The sequence below is a fragment of the Schistocerca cancellata genome, chromosome 1 (genome assembly GCF_023864275.1).
Source record: "Schistocerca cancellata isolate TAMUIC-IGC-003103 chromosome 1, iqSchCanc2.1, whole genome shotgun sequence".
In the NCBI taxonomy this organism is placed as follows: Eukaryota; Metazoa; Arthropoda; class Insecta; order Orthoptera; family Acrididae; genus Schistocerca; species Schistocerca cancellata.
Window position 1 is genome coordinate 146,640,674 of NC_064626.1, and position 19,838 is coordinate 146,660,511.

A 19,838-nucleotide genomic window follows, 5' to 3' on the forward strand; every position below is an offset into this window, starting at 1 on the left:
CATTTAACACCTTCACTCCCTCCTCGGAAGTTTGGAGTCGGCTTCGACGGTTGTCAGGCGCGCCTAGTTTCTCCCCGGTTTCTGGGCTCACTGTCGCGCATGATACCTTAGTGGACCCCGTCGCAATTTCTAACTCGTTGGGTCAGCACTTTGCTGAGATTTCGAGCTCTTCACATTACCCGCCAGCGTTTCTCCCGAAGAAACGTGCAGCGGAAGTGCGACCTCTTGCTTTCTCCTCTCAAAATCACGAAAGCTACAATACTGTTTTCTCCATGCGGGAACTCCAACATGCCCTCTCATCTTCTCGCTCCTCCGCCCCGGGACCGGATGGTATCCATGTCCAAATGTTGCTGCATTTATCAACCCCTAGTCTGCAGTACCTCCTCCGCCTTTATAATCGAATTTGGACTGACACTACCTTTCCCAAACGGTGGCGGGAAGCTATTGTCGTTCCCGTTCCGAAACCTGGAAAGGACAAACATCTCCCCTCTAGCTATCGCCCCATTTCTCTCACGAGTAGTGTCTGTAAGGTTTTGGAGCGTATGGTGAATTACCGTTTAGCTTGGTGGCTAGAATCCTGCAGTCTTTTAACACCAGCCCAATGCGGATTTCGGAAGCATCGTTCTGCCGTTGACCATCTTGTTGCTCTCTCCACTTATATCATGAACAATTTTCTCCGGAAACGCCAAACGGTAGCAATATTTTTTGATCTGGAGAGAGCATACGATACCTGTTGGAGGACAGGCATCCTCCGCACACTGTTCTCTTGGGGCTTTCGAGGCCGGCTGCCCCTTTTTCTTCGCGAATTTATGGCAGAGCGCACTTTTAGGGTGCGGGTGAACACTACTCTCTCCCGTCCTTTCTCCCAAGAAAACGGGGTACCCCAGGGATCCGTGCTGAGTGTTGTACTATTTGCCATCGCCATAAATCCAATTATGGATTGTCTCCCTCCTGATGTCTCGGGCTCCCTCTTTGTGGACGATTTTGCGATCTACTACAGCTATCAATGGACCAGCCTTCTTGAACGACGTCTTCAAGGATGTCTCGATCGCCTCCACTCGTGGAGCATCGAAACTGGCTTCCGTTTCTCACCCAGTAAGACCGTTTGTGTCAATTTTTGGCGACGTAAGGAGTTTCTTCCGCCCTCCTTACATCTAGGTCCTGTCAACCTTCCATTTTCAGACGTCGCTAAATTCTTGGGTCTTATGTTTGACAGAAAACTAAGCTGGTCCTCCCACGTTTCCTATCTTTCGGCTCGCTGTCTGCGATCGCCTAACACCCTCCGTGTCCTGAATGGTACCTCCTGGGGAGCGGACCGAGTGGTCCTTCTCCGCCTCTATCGCGCCTTAGTGCACTCGAAATTGGATTATGGAAGCATAGTCTACTCCTCTGCTCGGCCGTCTATTCTTCGGCGTCTCGACTCTATCCACCACCGTGGATTACGTTTAGTGTCTGGAGCTTTTTACACTAGCCCTGTGGAAAGCCTTTATGCTGAGACTGCTGAACCTCCGCTGTCCAATCGGCGGGCAGTACTCCTGAGTCGTTATGCTAGCCATCTGTCTTCCATGCCTACTAATCCAGCCCATGACCTTTTTTTCGACGCCTCCTTTGATGTAGGGTATGCAGGCCGCTCCTCTTCCCTACTACCCCCGGGAGTCCGCTTCCGTCAACTGCTCCATTCTCTTTCCTTCCGCTTTCCTAAAACCTTCTGGACAACTTGGGGTACAGCACCGCCTTGGCTCCGTCCCCGGATCTGCCTGCTCCGTGACCTTTGTCAATTTCCCAAGGATGGTACCCCTACACTTGTTTATCGTCGGGCATTTGCTGCTCTATGTGCAGCAATGACGGAGGCCACATTTATTTACACAGACGGCTCGAAAACATCGTTAGGTGTAGGGAGTGCTTATATTGTTGGCGACACCCCAAATCAATTTCGGCTTCCCGACCAGTGTTCGGTTTATACTGCGGAGCTTTACGCTGTTCTCCAGGCTGTCCACTACATCCGCCGCCATCAGCGGATACAGTACGTAATCTGCTCAGATTCTCTCAGCTCTCTCCTCAGTCTCCAAGCTCTTTACCCTGTGCACCCTCTGGTCCACCGGATTCAGGACTGTCTGCGCTTGCTCCACCTGAGGGGCGTCTCGGTGGCGTTCCTCTGGCTCCCGGGACACGCTGGTATCTGTGGGAATGAGGCGGCTGATATAGCGGCCAAGGCCGCAGTCTCTCTTCCTCGGCCAGCTATTCGGTCGCTTCCCTTCACCGATCTACGGAGCGGTTTATGTCGCCAAGTTGCTCATTTATGGCATGCGCATTGGTCGGCACTTCCCTGTAATAAATTGCGGGAAGTGAAAGCCCTTCCTTGCGCTTGGACCTCTTCCTCCCGAACGCGTCGTCGGGAGGAGGTAATTTTAGCTAGACTCCGGATAGGGCACTGTCGTTTTAGCCATCGACATCTTTTAAGCGGCGATCCTCCCCCACTCTGTCCCCACTGCTCTCAGCTGTGGACGGTAAGAAACGTTTTAATTGAATGCCCCTATTTTAATCCGTTACGCTCCCGTCTACAGCTATCGCCTGATCTATCGTCGATTTTAGCAGATGACACGCGCTCCGCCGACCGCGTTCTCCAGTTTATTAGTGACAGTGAAATGGCGTCAGTCATTTGAACCTTTTTTTGGGGACAATCACCCCCTTCCTGTAGTGGATTTTTAAGCATTCTTCTATTTTTAGTTTCTCAAATTTTCTGACTTTGTTCCCATTGCTGCTGGTTTTAAAATTCGGTTTTTTACTGTCTTAAGTCACGGGCTGGGCGCTAATGACCTTAGCAGTTTTGCGCCCTAAAACCACAAAAAAAAAAAGACTCCCACACACTCCAGTGTGGTGCACGGCACTTCCTCTACCATTGACCTCTGCATCTGCAGTCCCGGCCTTCTTCCCTCAGTGGAGTGTCCAGGATAACTTATGTGACAGCGACCATTACACGATTGAAATGATAATTAAATCAACACACCAGCTGCAAACAAAAGTTGATATTCATCATTGGGGACATGTTTAAAATGTGTGCCCCAACTGTTACTCGAACCCAGAATCTCCTGCTTACATGGCAGATGCTCTGTCCAACTGAGCCACCGAGGGCACAGAGGATAGTGCACCTGCAGGGACTTATCCCTTTCACGTTCCCTGTGAGCCCCATATTCCCACCATGTCCACACCACTACATTCGTAGTGTGCGTAATGTATATTAACACGTGTTTGCAGCTTGGGTGTCGATTTAATTATCATTTCATTCTAGAGAATCTGCATGGTCATCGATGGTATTTGTTCTTTTGGGAACAAATACTACCTCCATATATCGTTAACAGATTGTTTTGATCTTCCTTCAGTGTCTCTCGCTCCGTCACCCTCCCAGGTGGGCCATATCTAAGGCTGATTGGGGTGCCTTCTCTTCTCCCATCCCCCCCCCCCCCCCCCCCCCCCCCTGTATTGCCACATGACAGTGTTGATGAATCTACACAGACTTTGACTGCTGCCATCCTTTCAGCAGCTGTTTCAGCAATCCCTTCTTGCTCAGATTCCCCCCACCGGAACGGAAGATGGTCCCTTGGTGGACTCTGGAAATTGCTGCTGCCATAAAAGACCACCACCATGCTCTTCAACACTTCAAGCAGCACCCTTCTACTGCTCTTCTTCTGGTCTTTAAATGACTCCACACCTGGGCCCCCTACGCAGTCAAATTTCAGAAACGGATTTGCTGAGAATGATATGTAGCTGCCATAGGACCACACACCCCCTCTTCCCAAGTCTGGGCGAAACTCAGGCAAATTTTTGGCCACTGTCCATCCACTGGGGTTGCAGGAATTTCTGTGTGTGGTGTTGTCCTTACCAATTTGGACTTTGTAGCTGAAAATTTCACTCAACACTTTTCTCAAGCTTCGGCATTGGCTCAGTATCTGCCCATGTTCCTTCTCCTGAAAGAGTGCTCAGAACGACTGCCTTTGTCTTTTGTTTCTCTCTGCTCGGAGCCATATAATGCCCCATTCAGCCAGTGGGCATGTGCCAATGCCTTTGCCCTTTGTCCTGACACAGCTCCTGGACTGGATCGGATACATAACCAAATGCTCCAACACTTATTGGTGGCTGGCCACCATCGTATGCTGACCCTCTTCAACTGTCTGTGGAATGAGGGAGTCTTTCCTATCTAGTGGCAGGAAAGCATTGTTGTTCCGGTGTTGAAGCCAGGCAAGCCACCTCTTCAGTTGGGTGCTACCATCCAATTAACCTTACCAACACCCTCTGCAAGCTCCTTGAATGCATGGTGAGTTGGCAGCTCTTTTGGATCCTTGAATCCTGCGACCTGTTGTCATCGACTCAATGGTTTTCGCTGTGGCCACTCTGTGGTGGATAACTTCGTCCACCTGGAGTTTGCTATCTGGTCAGCTCTTTCCCATCAGCAACACCTCCTTGCAGTCTTCTTTGATCTGCATAAAGCCTATGACACCACCCGGCGCCACCGTATCCTCACCACCCTTCACGACTGGGGCCTTAGGGCACTCTGCCCATTTTTATCCATAAATTCCTTTCTTGTCGCTCTTTTTGGGTCCAAGTTGGCTCCTCCTACAGCACTCCACATCAGCAAGAAAATGGGGTTCCCCAGGGTTCCATGCTGAGTGTCCCTCTCTTTCTTATCGCCATTAATGGTCTGGTGACTTTCAGTTTTCGGCGAGCAAGTCATGTGTCATGCATTTCTGCCATCGCCATACAGTCCATCCTCTTCTGGACTGTTCCTTGATGGCCAGCCCCTGGTGGTGGTGGACAGCCATCACTTCTTGGGTCTGGTCTTCGATGCCCGGTTGACATGGCTCCCTCATCTTTGCCAGCAGAAGAGGATGAGCTGGTCCCATCTCACTGTTCTTTGGCGTCTGTGGAATACCACCTGGGGTGCAGACTGCTCTGTTCTCCTGTGATTGTATCAAGTGTTGGTCCAGTCTCGTTTAGACCATGGAAGTCCTGTCCATGGTTCTGTGTTGCCTTCGACGTTGCAGGTACTAGGCCCCATCAACCACTGTGTGGTCCAACTTGCAACTGGTGCCTTCTGGACTATCCCTGTACTTAGCATTCTTGCAGAGGCGGGGATTCCACCACTGCGAGTTTTGCGCCAATAACAGCTGATATCTTATGCACTCTGCATTTGCTGCACTCCAAAGCACTCTAATTATAGTTTCCTTTATCCAGACATGGAGATCACCCTGCCACAGCAGTGGCCACGATGTGGGCTTACCACTGCTATCTGTATTGAGTCGCTCTTTTCTGAGCTCCAGAAATTCCCTTTACCACCTCTTTTCTCCACCCAAACACGTACCCCTCCATGGTGCGTCTCTCGGCTGCAGCTCTGTCTTGATCTCTGTCACTTCAAAGGAGTCTGTCCCTCCCATGGCTCTTCACCACTAGTTCGACTGTCTCCTCAGTTCTTTTCCGGGTTCAGAAGTGATCTATACTGATGGCTCCATGGTTGCTGGCCGTACTGGTTTTGCTTACACCTATGCGTGACGCACGGAACTTCATTCCTTGCCGTATGGCTGTAGTGTTTTTACTGCAGAATTGGTAGCCATCTTGCACGCACGGGACCATATCCGCTCCTGCTCGGGACTGTCCTTCACTATCTGTAGTGATGCACTGAGCGATTTGCACGTTATTGGCCAGTGCTTCCCTCGCCACCCATTGCTCATCGCTATCCAGGACGCCCTTTCTCTCCTTGCTCAATGTGGGTGCTTGGTGGTTTTTATTTGGACCCCAGGCCATGTTGGGATTCCTGGTAATGAAAGTACCGATTGACTGTCTAAATTAACTACTACCAGACCATCGCTTCCTATTGGCATTCCGGAAATAGACCTTCGCTCAGCATTACATCATCAGGTTTTGGGCGTTTGGGATGCAGAATGGCACACTCTTTCTTTGCCAAACAAGCTCAGGGTGATTAAGGATTCTACAACTCCGTGTGGTCCTCCTTACAGCCTCTGTACCAGCTCCGCATCGGCCATACTTGGCTGACTCACGGTTATCTCCTTTGTCGTGAGGACCCCCCCCCCCCCCCCCCCTCTCTCTCTCTCTCTCTCTCTCTCTCTCTCTCTCTCTCTCTCTCTCTCTCTCTCTCTCTCTCTCTCTCTCTCTCTCTCTCTCTCTGTCATTGTGGATTGATGTTGACTGTGGCTCACATCTTATTGGACTGCCCCAACTTGGCCACCCTGCGATGGACTTTTAGCTTTCCAGACTCACTACCCCTGGTGTTGGCTGACAATGCCTCAATGCCTCAGTGGTGGATCTCGTTTTAAGTTTTATTCGTGATTTTGGGGGGGGGGGGGTTATTTATCACTTTGTTTAAGAGAGGGACCTTCCACCCTATCAGTGAGTAGAGGGGATGGCAGGCCCTCTTGCTCCCCCCCCCCCCCCCCCCCCCCCTTTGCCCTAACTGAATTGGCTTCAACTGGACTTTGTGGTTCATCCTGGCCCTCTGCCTTGCCCCCCCTTTCCTTATGGGGTCTGTTATATCTTGAGCGTCTCTCTTGTCTCCTGTGCTTCTTCCTTCACGCCCGTCATTAGTCACTTCCTTTCCCTCACCTCTTCTTCCGCCCTTTTCCTTCCTTCCCTGTCCATAGTTTATCATTTTATGGACATTGTAGTTTCCTCTTCTAATGTGGGATTTTATCGGTTTTAGTTAACCCAAGGTCAGAGGGACTGAGGACGGTGTAGTTTGATCCCTTCTCCACCCAACCAACTAACTTCTGGAGGTGCTGTGATTGTCATTACTGCTACCTTTTGTAGAAACTTAGAGCTGATTTGTCAGTGGTGCGAGATAAGTTAGAGAAGAAAGGAAGACTTCAGAAATGGGAATGACCCAAAATACACTTTACTGGAGAGAAGCAATTACCAGAACCAAATCTTGTGCACTACATTAAGAATTAACTTTAGTCTATCTCCTGAATACTGCACTGATGAGTCAAAAAATTATACCATCTACTTAATGTTATGGTGGCCCTCTTTTGGAGCCCAATCCATCAGTTCTTCCTGACATGTATTCAAAAAGTTCTTAGTAGGTTTCCTGAGGTATGTGGCACCAAATGTCTGGGCACAGATTTCACAATTCCTACAAAATACGGGCAGATGATTTGTGTTTCTGGAGTTGGCACTCAGTGTCTTCCCAGATGCGTTAGGTTAGGTTCAGATCAGGCAAATTCGGTGGCCATGACATCAGTGCAAGTTTGCTGTCCTGTTAATAAAACCATGGTAGCATGATATGGACCTTGTGACATGAACAGTTATCCTGCTGGAAGATGCCATCACTGTCAGGGAAGACTTTAAGCTTGAAGGGATACAGGAGGTCCACAGTTACAGTCCAGAGCTGTCCCATTGCCTTATATCACTACCACATGTCCCATGGAAGTCTAGGTGAATATCCCCCCATAGCATCCTGCACCTGTGGCACGGTGCATGTTTTGAGCAGTCATTTGTCTGGATGACAGCATATCAGTACATAATCATTGATATGGTGTAACGAGATAAGTGATTTGTCCAACCAGATGATTTGTTTCTGTTGATCCACAGTCCAATCTCGGTGATCCTGTGCTGACTGCAATCATAAACATCAGTGTTGTTGGGTCAACATAGCAGCACATAGGGGTCTTCTGCTGCGTAGCTCAGTATTAACACTGTGTGCTGCATGATGTGCTTCAAACTACCTGTGCCTGCAGCAGAGCTATACCCTATCAGATCTGCCACATATTGCCACCTATCTTGCCTTACAGAGCAGGCAAGCCTCCAACTTCCACATTTTGCGATAATGTGTTTTTTGTATCCCGCCTGGTAGTCGGCATGTGGGTAGGAGCAGGAAAAAGTAATACTCGTCGGTACTGCAGTGTGAATTAAAATCACCTTTTCTCTAGCAAGAATACATAACTTTGCAATGAGGTGCAAGGTGTCCTGGCTGTCTGCTCTGGATCAAATGGGCTGAATCTACAGTGGTGCTCGTAGAGCTGAACAGCACCTACTAGAGGGTGCTCTCATCATTGTCTGTCATATGCCAACATCACTGGCAGCCATGCCATGGCATACTAGCTATCGATACCACATCCCTCCCCCCTGAAATGACGCACCGTCATTGAGTATGGCTTCCAACAGCGGGTGGAGGGACCCAGGGGCGGCGCAGCTGAGGGGGCAGACAGCGGAACTGCCAGGGCGCGCTGTCCACCCGTGACCCCGAATTGCTCACGAGGGAGCGAGAAAAACGCCCTGTGGAAAACATGCCCAGGCCGCGCACAACCACTGGGTATGCTCAGATGAGGAGGCAGAGCAACGAGCTCCATGGACGACGGCAGCAGTGACGTTACGGCAGTCTCAGCATCCATCGGCGGCGGCGGCAGCGGTAGCGGTGGCTGGAGGTGGGGTTGTGGTGGTGGCGAGAGGCGCCCTTCCGGTGCAGGTGACCGGACCGGCAGCAGCGACGACAGCAGGCGTGCACGCACCTGCAGCGGAGGCACCTTCGGTGGAGTCGTGAGCTGAGGCAGCGGAAACAGCGAAGCCTCCAATTCTGCCGGACAACAAACCAGTGGCAGAAAATTGAGGACGGCACAAACGGATTTGGTTCCGGTGTCGCAGGACAGTGCTGGAGGGACCAGAAATGACAAATAAGGCACGGCCAAGCTGGCGAACAATGCGCCCCTGCTCCCAGTGCTGCCTGCCAGAGAAAAGGCGATAGAACACCAAATCATGTGGCGCCAAGCCAGAAGGAGGTGAAGCAGTGGGAGCATGCAGCGACGGGTTCGATAGCTGCAGGTGCGACAGATGGGCATGGCCGTGTAGCAATTCCGCTGGGAAATGGGTGCCGCGTGGCTGAGAGTGATAGGAACCAAGGAAAGTCCAGAGCGCGCGCTCATGAGAATGAGAATGTGTGGCACGCAACTTGCTCATCTGCGACTTTAACGTACGCACAAAGCGTACGGCCTTGCCATTCGGCTGGGGGCGTAACGGGGATGAGGTTAGATGGCGAATGCCAGGAGCTGCACAGAATGCTTCAAACTCTGAGGATATGAATTGGGGGCCATTGTCGGAGACAATAACTTCAGGAAGGCCCTCTATACAAAAAATAGATGTCAAAGCCTGAATAGTACTGGTAGATGTAGTAGAAGACAAAGGTACAACAAAAGGAAAGTTGCTGTACACATAAATAACTGTGAACCAGCGGGTGTCCCAGAATGGACCCGCAAAATCAATATGAACGCGCTGCCAAGGCACAGTAGGAGTTGGCCACGCAAAGAAGCACTGGCGGGGAGTAGATTGGTGCTCTGTGCAAGAGCGACAGTTAGCAAATTCTCAATATGTTTATCAATGCCAACCCAAGTGCAGTGACGACGTGCTAATTGCTTCGTCCACACTGTACCCCAATGACCAGCGTGCAGCATTCGGAGTATTTCAGACTGCAACGAACGAGGTACAACCACACGAGGCTGATGATTGTCAGTTTGTAAGAAGATAACACCATGGTGTTCAGACAACATTGCGCAAAGTAACGTTGAACAAGTGGATCACAAATCTGCATAGCAGATTGAGGCCAGTGAGTACAAAGATTCCACAAAAGAATCTGCAAAGAAGCATCAGCCGCTGCCGCAGAAGCAATGCAACGAAAATCTACCGGAAAACCATCAGCTAATTCCTTATCTTGTGAATCAATAAAACTGCAGGACAGTTCGGAAGAATCAAACACTTCGTCAGGACCGATAGGCAGATGAGACAAAGCATCAGCATTGCCACTCTGGGCCGTAGGCTGAAACAAAAATTCATAATTGTAGTTAGATAAAAACAAAGACCAACGTTGCAGCTTTTGTGCAGTACGGGCCGGAACTGGCTTTGACAGGTGGAACGACTACGTCAGAGGCTTGTGGTCAGTGACCAAATAGAACTTACGACCATACAAAAAAATCATGAAACTTAGTCACTCCATAGACAATAGCGAAAGCTTCTTTCTCGATTTGAGAATAGTTTTGCTGAGCAGAATTGAGCAACTTAGAAGCAAAAGCGATCAGGCGATCGACAGAATTAATGCCGTGAGAAGACGCATCGACAGCAAAAACAACTGCTTTGGAGGGATTGAAAGGAATCAAACAGCAGTCACTCAACAAAGCAGATTTGAGCTTGTGGAAAGCAATCACATTCCGAAGACCAAACAAAAGGAATGTTCTTACACCGAAGGTGATGCAGAGACGCTGCAATCTGTGCTGCATTTGGTATAAACCGAATATAATATGTAATAGTGCGATTAGAGACTTGTCAGCACCCAGGAATTTTAAAGAACTTCAGTCTGTGTTGGGCACAAAGATGCGATGGCGAGGGGTGGATACCCTGTCCGTTAACCATATGTCCTAAATACTGAATCTCAGTTTGAAAAAATTTGCACTTGTCTCTGTTACACTTTAGTCCTGTCTGCAAAAGTACAGTAAATAAGGCATGCAAATTCTACAAATGTTTGTCAGGGGTGCGACCTGATACAACTATATCGTCCAGATAATTGAAACAACCAGGGACAGTGGCACACAACTGCTGCAAATAAGACTGAAAAATAGCAGGAGCCGAAGCACAGCCGAACAGAAGGCGGCGAAACTTGACCAATCCAAGGTGGGTGTTGATCACAAAATAGCGCTGTGACTGTTCGTTGAGCGGAATCTGAAAGTATGCGTCCATCAAGTCAATTGTGTAAAAGAATTTTCCCGCGCCAAGCTTATAAAAATGTCTTGACGACGCAGTAAGGGAAATGTAGCTACCACTGTCTGGGGATTTACTGTAGGCTTAAAGTGAGCACAAATACGGAGATGACTGTTTTGTTTCTTCACACACACAATAGGCAAAGCCCATGACGAAGCAGAAACAGGTTCAGTGACACCAATGGCTTGCAAATGCTGAAGTTCAGCAGCTACGGCGTCATGCAGTGAGTGCGGTACGGGGTGTGCACACCAGAAAATAGGCATGGCATTGTCTGTAACTATAACATGCGCTGCAATATCTGTGGTGCAACCAAGGCCATCAGAAAACAGTTTATCAAATTCATCGCATAGTGTGGCGACACTGTCTGCATGATCACTAGTGTTGATGCAAAGTACATTGTCCTGAATGGCAAGGCCAAAAAGTTCAAATACATCAACATGCCAAAAATGTTCGTAGCATCACTAGAGTGGAGCACAGTGTGCGGGCTGTTGCACCATATGTGGCTTGCAAACTACACACGCCGGGCACTGAGATTTCCTGTCCAGTAAATGCAGTCAGGGTGGAATGAGAATGATGAAGCGGGGGCAAACCAAGCAAGTCATACGTTGATTAGTTGAGTAAAGAAACTGACGCACCAGTGTCCAGCTGCATGCGAACAGAACGTCCACAAAAAGTTTCCTCGTATCGTGCTGAATGCGAGGGGAAGTGTCTGGCAAAACTTGATTAACACAACAAGCTGCTGAAGCACGTGAAGCAGAAGGCTTTGAATACATGGCATTAACATCCATAGGTTGATGTGAATCATGGTTATGGCGGTTGCTGTTGTGGTGACGCCCACGTGAGTCATGCAGACGGGAGACAAGTTGTGAATTAGAGTTTCTCTGGCTGCACACAGCTTGCACATGTCCTTTCTTATTACAAAAATAACACTGTGCTTGACGGGATGGGCAACTGTCCCGTGGGTGGGCACTAAAGCAGTTCGCACATCATTTCAGTTTCTTGGAGGGTGCCTGGTTTGAACCACGTTTACGTGCGTGTGCGCGCGAGCGCCACGGTGTGGCTGGGGCTGGGTGGAAGAGCACGTGTTGTGCCGCGCTAACAGTACACACACCCGGGGTCATGTCAAACGTGGAAGTAGCCATGTCTGATGTATCTTGTCTGTCTAGCAAGTCCACTACTTCCTGCAAAGACAGTTTTTTAAATCTGAGGATTTGTTTGTGGATGCAGTGGTCCACCACACTCTGTGCAATAGCGTCTCTAATCATTATATCTGCATATGAGTGTCCACATGAGCAATTAAAGTCACAGTCAGAAGTTAATCCCTTAAGGTCCTATAACCAAGATTTATGCGACAGAGTAGGGCCATGCCGGAGGCGAAAGAATTTGTAGCATGTAGCTACCACATTTACAATGTCACGGAAGTGGGAGTTCAAAGCGTCAATCACTACGTCATAAGTTTTAGTTTCTGGGCGGGCGGTGGGAAACAACTTGATGAGCACACATTACAACACAACACCCGCGTTGGCAATGAAAAAAGCAAGCCGCTCTATACCTGGTATGTTGTATGCTGCGAAGTGTGCCTCGAGCTGGGCGATGTATTCTGGCCAGCATTCAACGTCAGGATTGAAGGCACGAAATGGTGGCACCGTCAGAGGTGGCAAAGTAGCTGCAGTTTGTAGTGTAATCAGTCCATTTATGGCAGCAAGTAGCTGAGTCATTTGCTGAGCCTGAAAACGGACAAGATCGGACAGCGAAGCCTGTTCCTGTGGCGAAGCCATGGTTTACACAAATGAAAGTCTTGTAGCAACTGGGGGAAGCAGTCATACACTCACATGGTCACACTGGGGAAATCACAAAAAAGCTAAAGCAGTACTGAGCAAAAAAGGAAATGATAAGAACAAAAAAAAAAAATAATCCCTGATCGTCGACAGCTTTTGTATCCCGCCTTGGAAGGTGGTGCGTGGGTAGGAGCAGGAAAAGGTAATACACATCAGTACTGCAGTGTGAATTAAAATCACCTTTACTTTGGCAAGAATACATGACTTTGCAATGAAGTGCGAGGTGTCCTGGCCATCTGCTCTGAATCAAATGGGCTGAATCTACAGTGGTGCTCGTAGAGCTGAACAGCGCCTGCTAGAGGGCACTGTCATCGTTTGTCATAGTGGCAACTTAACTGGCAGCTACACCATGGCATCCTAGCTATCGATACCACAGTGTGGACATCCAACACCTCATCACCTACTCATGATTTTACCCTCCTTCAACCACTTTCTGTAGATGGTCACAACAGTAGCATGTGAACAGCTGACAAGCTTTGCCATTTCTGAGATGCTTGTTCTCATGTGCCAGGCCATAATAACAATCCTTTTATCAGAGTTGCTTATTTCAATGAATTTCCCAATTCACAGCCTGTATCATTGGTGGAGTGATTCCAATTTATCTCTCCTCTGCTTATATAATTTATGTACTGTTACATGTCTGCAATGTCACCAGGCAGTATTTAGCCTTGCAGTTTACAATAGTTAGGACATACTGGCTCACCAGTGCATTAGTTCTTATATGTGCAGAAATGAATGTAATAAAAATAGCAGGAAAGAAAAGTTACCTCCTCCTGTGTTACTTAACAGCTGCTTCTTCATTACTGTTACTTTAACACGAATCACAGATAATATTCACACACCATGTCTTTGTAAAGTTATGTTTTTGTTGAACATTGAAGACTAGTGTTAACAACATGACAAGTAGTAATCCATAAAAATGAATATGTGTACAGAGAGTGACCGGTAAGGTGTGTGCTTAATTTTCTTTTAATGTGCATAGTGTCAGTTCTTTGCATTATGTGACCAGCTTGTTAGACATTTGTACTTGAATGCAGAATCCCCTAGAGAAGAAGACAAATTCTACTTGAATGTTACTTTCTGTGAATACCTATTACATAGTTGTCAGATCAGCGTTGATTTACAATTCTTACAGCACATACCTGATTTACACCGACTCGTGGCGATAACATATTAGACCTTCTGGTGACAAACAGACCCGAACTATTTGAAAAAGTTAACGCAGAACAGGGAATCAGCGATCATAAAGCGGTTACGTCATCGATGATTTCAGCCATAAATAGGAATATTAAAAAGGGTAGGAAGATTTTACTGTTTAGAAAAAGTGACAAAAAGCAGATTTCGGAGTACCTGTTGGCTCAACACAAAAATTTTGTCTCAAGTACAGATAGTGTTGAGGATCAGTGGACAAAGTTAAAAACCGTCGTACATTATGCGTTAGATGAGTATGTGCCAAGTGAGATCGTAAGAGATGGAAAAGAGCCACCGTGGTGCAACAACCGAGTTAGGAAGCTGCTGCGGAAGCAAAGGGAACTTCACAGCAAACATAAACATAGCCAAAGCCTTGCAGACAAACAAAAATTACGCGAAGCGAAATGTAGTGTGAGGAGGGCTATGCAAGAGGCGTTCAATGAATTTGAAAGTAAAGTTCTATGTACTGACTTGGCAGAAAATCCTAAGAAATTTTGGTCTTATGTCAAAGCGATAGGTGGATCAAAACAAAATGTCCAGACACTCTGTGACCAAAATGGTACTGAAACAGAGGATGACAGACTAAAGGCCGAAATACTAAATGACTTTTCCAAAGTTGTTTCACAGAGGAAGATTGCACTGTAGTTCCTTCTCTAGATTGTCGCACAGATGACAAAATGGTAGATATCGAAATAGACGACAGAGGGATAGAGAAACAATTAAAATCGCTCAAAAGAGGAAAGGCCTCTGGACCTGATGGGATACCAGTTCAATTTTACACAGAGTATGCGAATGAACTTGCCCCCCTTCTTGCAGCGGTGTACCGTAGGTCTCTAGAAGAGCATAGCGTTCCAAAGGATTGGAAAAGGGCACAGGTCATCCCCGTTTTCAAGAAGGGACGTCGAACAGATGTGCAGAACTATAGACCTATATCTCTAACGTCGATCAGTTGTAGAATTTTGGAACACGTATTGTGTTAGAGTATAATGACTTTTCTGGAGACTAGAAATCTACTCTGTAGGAATCAGCATGGGTTTCGAAAAAGACGGTCATGTGAAACCCAGCTCGCGCTATTCGTCCAAGAGACTCAGAGGGCCATAGACACGGGTTCACAGGTAGATGATGTGTTTCCTGACTTCCGCAAGGCGTTCGATACAGTTCCCCACAGTTGTTTAATGAACAAAGTAAGAGCATATGGACTATCAGACCAATTGTGTGATTGGATTGAGGAGTTCCTAGATAACAGGATGCAGCATGTCATTCTCAATGGAGAGAAGTCTTCCGAAGTAAGAGTGGTTTCAGGTGTGCCGCAGGGGAGTGTCATAGGACCGTTGCTATTCACAATATACATAAATGACCTGGTGGATGACATCGGAAGTTCACTGAGGCTTTTTGCAGATGATGCTGTGGTGTATCGAGAGGTTGTAACAATGGAAAATTGTACTGAAATGCAGGAGGATCTGCAGCGAATTGATGCATGGTGCAGGGAATGGCAATTGAATCTCAATGTAGACAAGTGTAATGTGCTGCGAATACACAGAAAGATAGATCCTTTATCATTTAGCTACAAAATAGCAGGTCAGCAACTGGAAGCAGTTAATACCATAAATTATCTGGGAGTACGCATTAGGAGTGATTTAAAATGGAATGATCATATAATGTTGATCGTCGGTAAAGCAGATGCCAGACTAAGATTCATTGGAAGAATCCTAAGGAAATGCAATCCGAAAACAAAGGAAGTAGGTTACAGTACGCTTGTTCGCCCACTGCTTGAATACTGCTCAGCAGTGCGGGATCCGTACCAGATAGGGTTGATAGAAGATATAGAGAAGATCCAACGGAGAGCAGCGCGCTTCGTTACAGGATCATTTAGTAATCGCGAAAGCGTTATGGAGATGATAGATAAACTCCAGTGGAAGACTCTGCAGGAGAGACGCTCAGTAGCTCGGTACAGGCTTTTGTCAAAGTTTCGAGAACATACCTTCACCGAAGAGTCTAGCAGTATATTGCTCCCTCCTACGTATATCTCACAAAGAGACCATGAGGATAAAATCAGAGAGATTAGAGCCCACACAGAGGCATACCGACAATCCTTCTTTCCACGAACAATACGAGACTGGAATAGAAGGGAGAACCGATAGAGGTACTCAAGGTACCCTCCTCCACACACCGTCAGGTGGCTTGCGGAGTATGGATGTAGATGTAGATGAATACTTGTATGTTTGCTGCTGGTCTACTTGTTAGGGACTGCTATTGAAAAAGTGTTGTGTGCATGAGCCCCCCAACACATGCATGTCATTTTCTGTGAATCACATGGATTAATCACCTGTATGTATTAAAAGTAATCTCTTGTTCTTGAGCCTAAAGTTTTGTTTTTCTCTCTGCCACTTCCTTTTACATCCTTCCTCCTCCTTTGCATTTCACTCCTCTTTTCCTTTGAGTCTTATTTTTGTCACTTTTCTCTTCACTATTTTATCTTCACTTCGTTTAAGGCTGTGATCTAAACGTAGTACCATTTGACTAGTAATCAATATGTCCTTGGCCTTGGGTTTGAATCCTGCCACTGCTTGAATTATAAATAAAAATCAGCAATGATGTCCAAATACTTGTTCTGCCAAGAGCCTTGTCAAACAGGGTGGAGGAGCAGGCAGAGGAATACCTTCTTGCTATTTGGGTGGGAAACTGATCCTAAAAGTGGAAGAATCAGCCAAGATCAATGGCTCAATGATGCAGAAGGGAATTGAAACCACTGCATTAAAGTCACATAATATGTATCCACACTACATGATGATCTCTCCATTGACAAGAAATTCCAGATTAGTTCTCCATTTGGATTTCTGGTAGAGCAATGTCAAGTGGGAGTTGACCATGAGAAAAAGATCGAATGTCCAATGTAAGAGTAACATTCTAAGAGTCGGAGCATGGAGACTGTCAGAACTTCAGATGTGATAGGAAAGCTAGAAAATCTGAAAAGGGAAATCCAAAGGTGCAATCTAGACACAATAGGGGTCCGTGATGTGAAATCGAACGAAAATGGTAGTTTCTGGTCAGACGAATGTAGGGTAATACGAACATCAGAGGTAAATGTGATAATTAGAGAATGATTCACCATGAATAGGAAAGTCAGGCCGAGAGTGGGCTACTATGAATAGTTCAGTGATAGTATTATTCTCATCAGAATCAACAGCAAACCAGTCAGAACAGTAGTAGTTCCGGTGTACATGTCTTCATACGAAGCAGAAGGTAAACTATATGAGGAGTTTGAAGGATAATACATCATGTAAAAGAAGAAAATCTAATAATCATGGGGAGTTGAAATGCTGTAGTGGAGAGAGGGGGGGGGGGGGGGGGAAGAAAGTTGCATACAGGAGTGTGTGGTCTTGGTAGTAGCAATGTGAAAGGAGAAATACTGAGTTCTGCCATAAATTTCAGCTGGTAATAGCAAATACTGCTAAAAAATCGCAAGAGGAAGTAACTTATTTGGAGACGTAGATTCCAAATGGATTAAGACATGGTAAGACAGAGATCCTGAAATCAGATATTGGGTGTCAAGGCATTTCCAACAGCAGATATGAATTCAGATCACAGTTTAGTAATAATGAAGAGTAGGCTGAACTTAAAGAGAACTGCTCAAAAGAATCAGTTGGAAGAACTCGGATGCTGAAAAATGGTGATCTCGTACATTTGAAAATCTCTAGGACTATAGATATTTTGATGATGAATACCACAGTAGGCAGTTTAGTTGAAGATGAGCAGACATCTTTAGAAAGAGCAGTCACTGAAGTTAGACAGACAAATGTAGGTACCAAGAAGGTGACTGTGAAGAAATCTTGGTCAATAGAAGAAATATTTAAATTGGTCAATGAAAGAAGGAAGCATAAAAAAAATTTTAAAGACAGGGCAGAAGTACAGCATTACAAGAGACTTAGGAATGAAATAAATAGCGAATGCAGGGAAACCTAGCAAAATGCTTGCAGAACAAATGCAAAGAAATAAAAAAGAAATGGTCGTCATGCAACACATTCAGTGTATAGAATAGTCAGAACAATCTATAGTGAAATCAAAGGTAAAAGTGTCAATATTAAGAGTGCCTCCAGTGGTGTCGCGACAGGCGTGAATGGAGGGACGAATGGAGACGTGTCGTCTTCAGCGATGAGAGTCGCTTCTGCCTTGGTGCCAATGATGGTCGTATGCGTGTTTGGCGCCGTGCAGGTGAGCGCCACAATCAGGACTGCATACGACCGAGGCACACAGGGCCAACACCCGGCATCATGGTATGGGGACCGATCTCCTACACTGGCCGTACACCACTGGTGATCGTCGAGGGGACACTGAATAGTGCACGGTACATCCAAACCGTCATCGAACCCATCGTTCTACCATTCCTAGACCAGCAAGGGAACTTGCTGTTCCAACAGGACAATGCACGTCCGCATGTATCCCGTGCCACCCAACGTGCTCTAGAAGGTGTAAGTCAACTACCCTGGCCAGCAAGATCTCAGGATCTGTCCCCCATTGAGCATGTTTGGGACTGGATGAAGCGTTGTCTCACGCGGTCTGCACGTCCAGCACGAACGCTGGTCCAACTGAGGCGCCAGGTGGAAATGGCATGGCAAGCCGTTCCACAGGACTACATCCAGCATCTCTATGATCGTCTCCATGGGAGAATAGCAGCCTGCATTGCTGCGAAAGGTGGATATACACTGTACTAGTGCCGACATTGTGCATTCTCTGTTGCCTGTGTCTATGTGCCTGTGGTTCTGTCAGTGTGATCATGTGATGTATCTGACCCCAGGAATGTGTCAATAAAGTTTCCCCTTCCTGGGACAATGAATTCACGGTGTTCTTATTTCAATTTCCAGGAGTGTATAATGGAAGCAAGATTTAAGAAATAGCAAGAAACATGCAGATGATTTGTTGACCTATAAAATCATTCGTCAATATAAAATGGTGAAAGTTGTTAGAAATTCTCAGGAAAGTAGATGTAAACTATATGGAAAGATGGGTAATGCACAAAATACACAAGACACAACAGGGAACAATAGAATGAAAGGCAAAGAATGAAGTGTGAGACGGGGATGCAGTCTTTCACACCTACTGTTCTGTTTATACATTGAAGAAGCAGTGATGGAAATAAAAGATTCAAGAGTGGAATTAAAATTCAGGATGAAAGAATATTGATGGTAGGGTTTGCTGATGACATGGTTATCCTCAGTGAAAGTGAGGAAGAATTGAAGGAATTTTTGAAGGGAATGAGCAGTCTGATAAGTAGAGAACACGGATTGAGAGTAAACTATAGAAAGATGAGAGTAATGAGGAGTAGCAGAAATGAAATAAGTGATACTATCGACATCAGATTTGGGGATCGTGATGTAGGTGAAGTGAAGGATAATGTGGAAACAAAATAACACATGACAGATAAAGCAAGGAGGATGTTAAAAGTGGATTATTGTATGCAAAGAGTGCATTTCTGGGCTAAATTTGAGGAAGGAATTTCTGAGAATGTACCGGGTGATCAAAAAGTCAGTATAAATTTGAAAACTGAATAAATCACGGAATAATGTAGATAGAAAGGTACAAATTGACACACATGCTTGGAATGACATGGGATTTTATTAGAACCAAAAAAATACAAACATTCAAAAAATGTCAGACAGATGGCACTTCATCTGATCAGAATAACAATAATTAGCATAACAAAGTAAGACAAAGCAAAGATGATGTTCTTTACAAGAAATGCTCAATATGTCCACCATCATTTCTCAAAAATAGCTGTAGTCGAGGAATAATGTTGTGAACATCACAGTAAAGCATGTCCGGAGTTATGGTGAGGCATTGGCGTTGGATGTTGTCTTTCAGCATCCCTAGAGATGTCGGTTGATAACGATACACTTGCGACTTCAGGTAACCCAAAAGCCAATAATCACATGGACTGAGGTCTGGGGACCTGGGAGGCCAAGCATGACGAAAGTGGTGGCTGAGCACACTATCATCATCAATTCGTTGTTTATTAAGTTTTCAAATTTATACTGACTTTTTGATCTACCGGTACATTTGGAGCAT

At 46.4% G+C, this 19,838-nt stretch overlaps 1 protein-coding gene across 1 annotated transcript in view; it reads left to right on the plus strand.

Moving 5' to 3' along the window:
• The window catches only part of LOC126167210 (hydroxyacid-oxoacid transhydrogenase, mitochondrial), a 97,692-nt gene that overhangs the window by 66,882 nt on the left and 10,972 nt on the right, over window positions 1-19,838 (plus strand). The window lies entirely within an intron of this gene.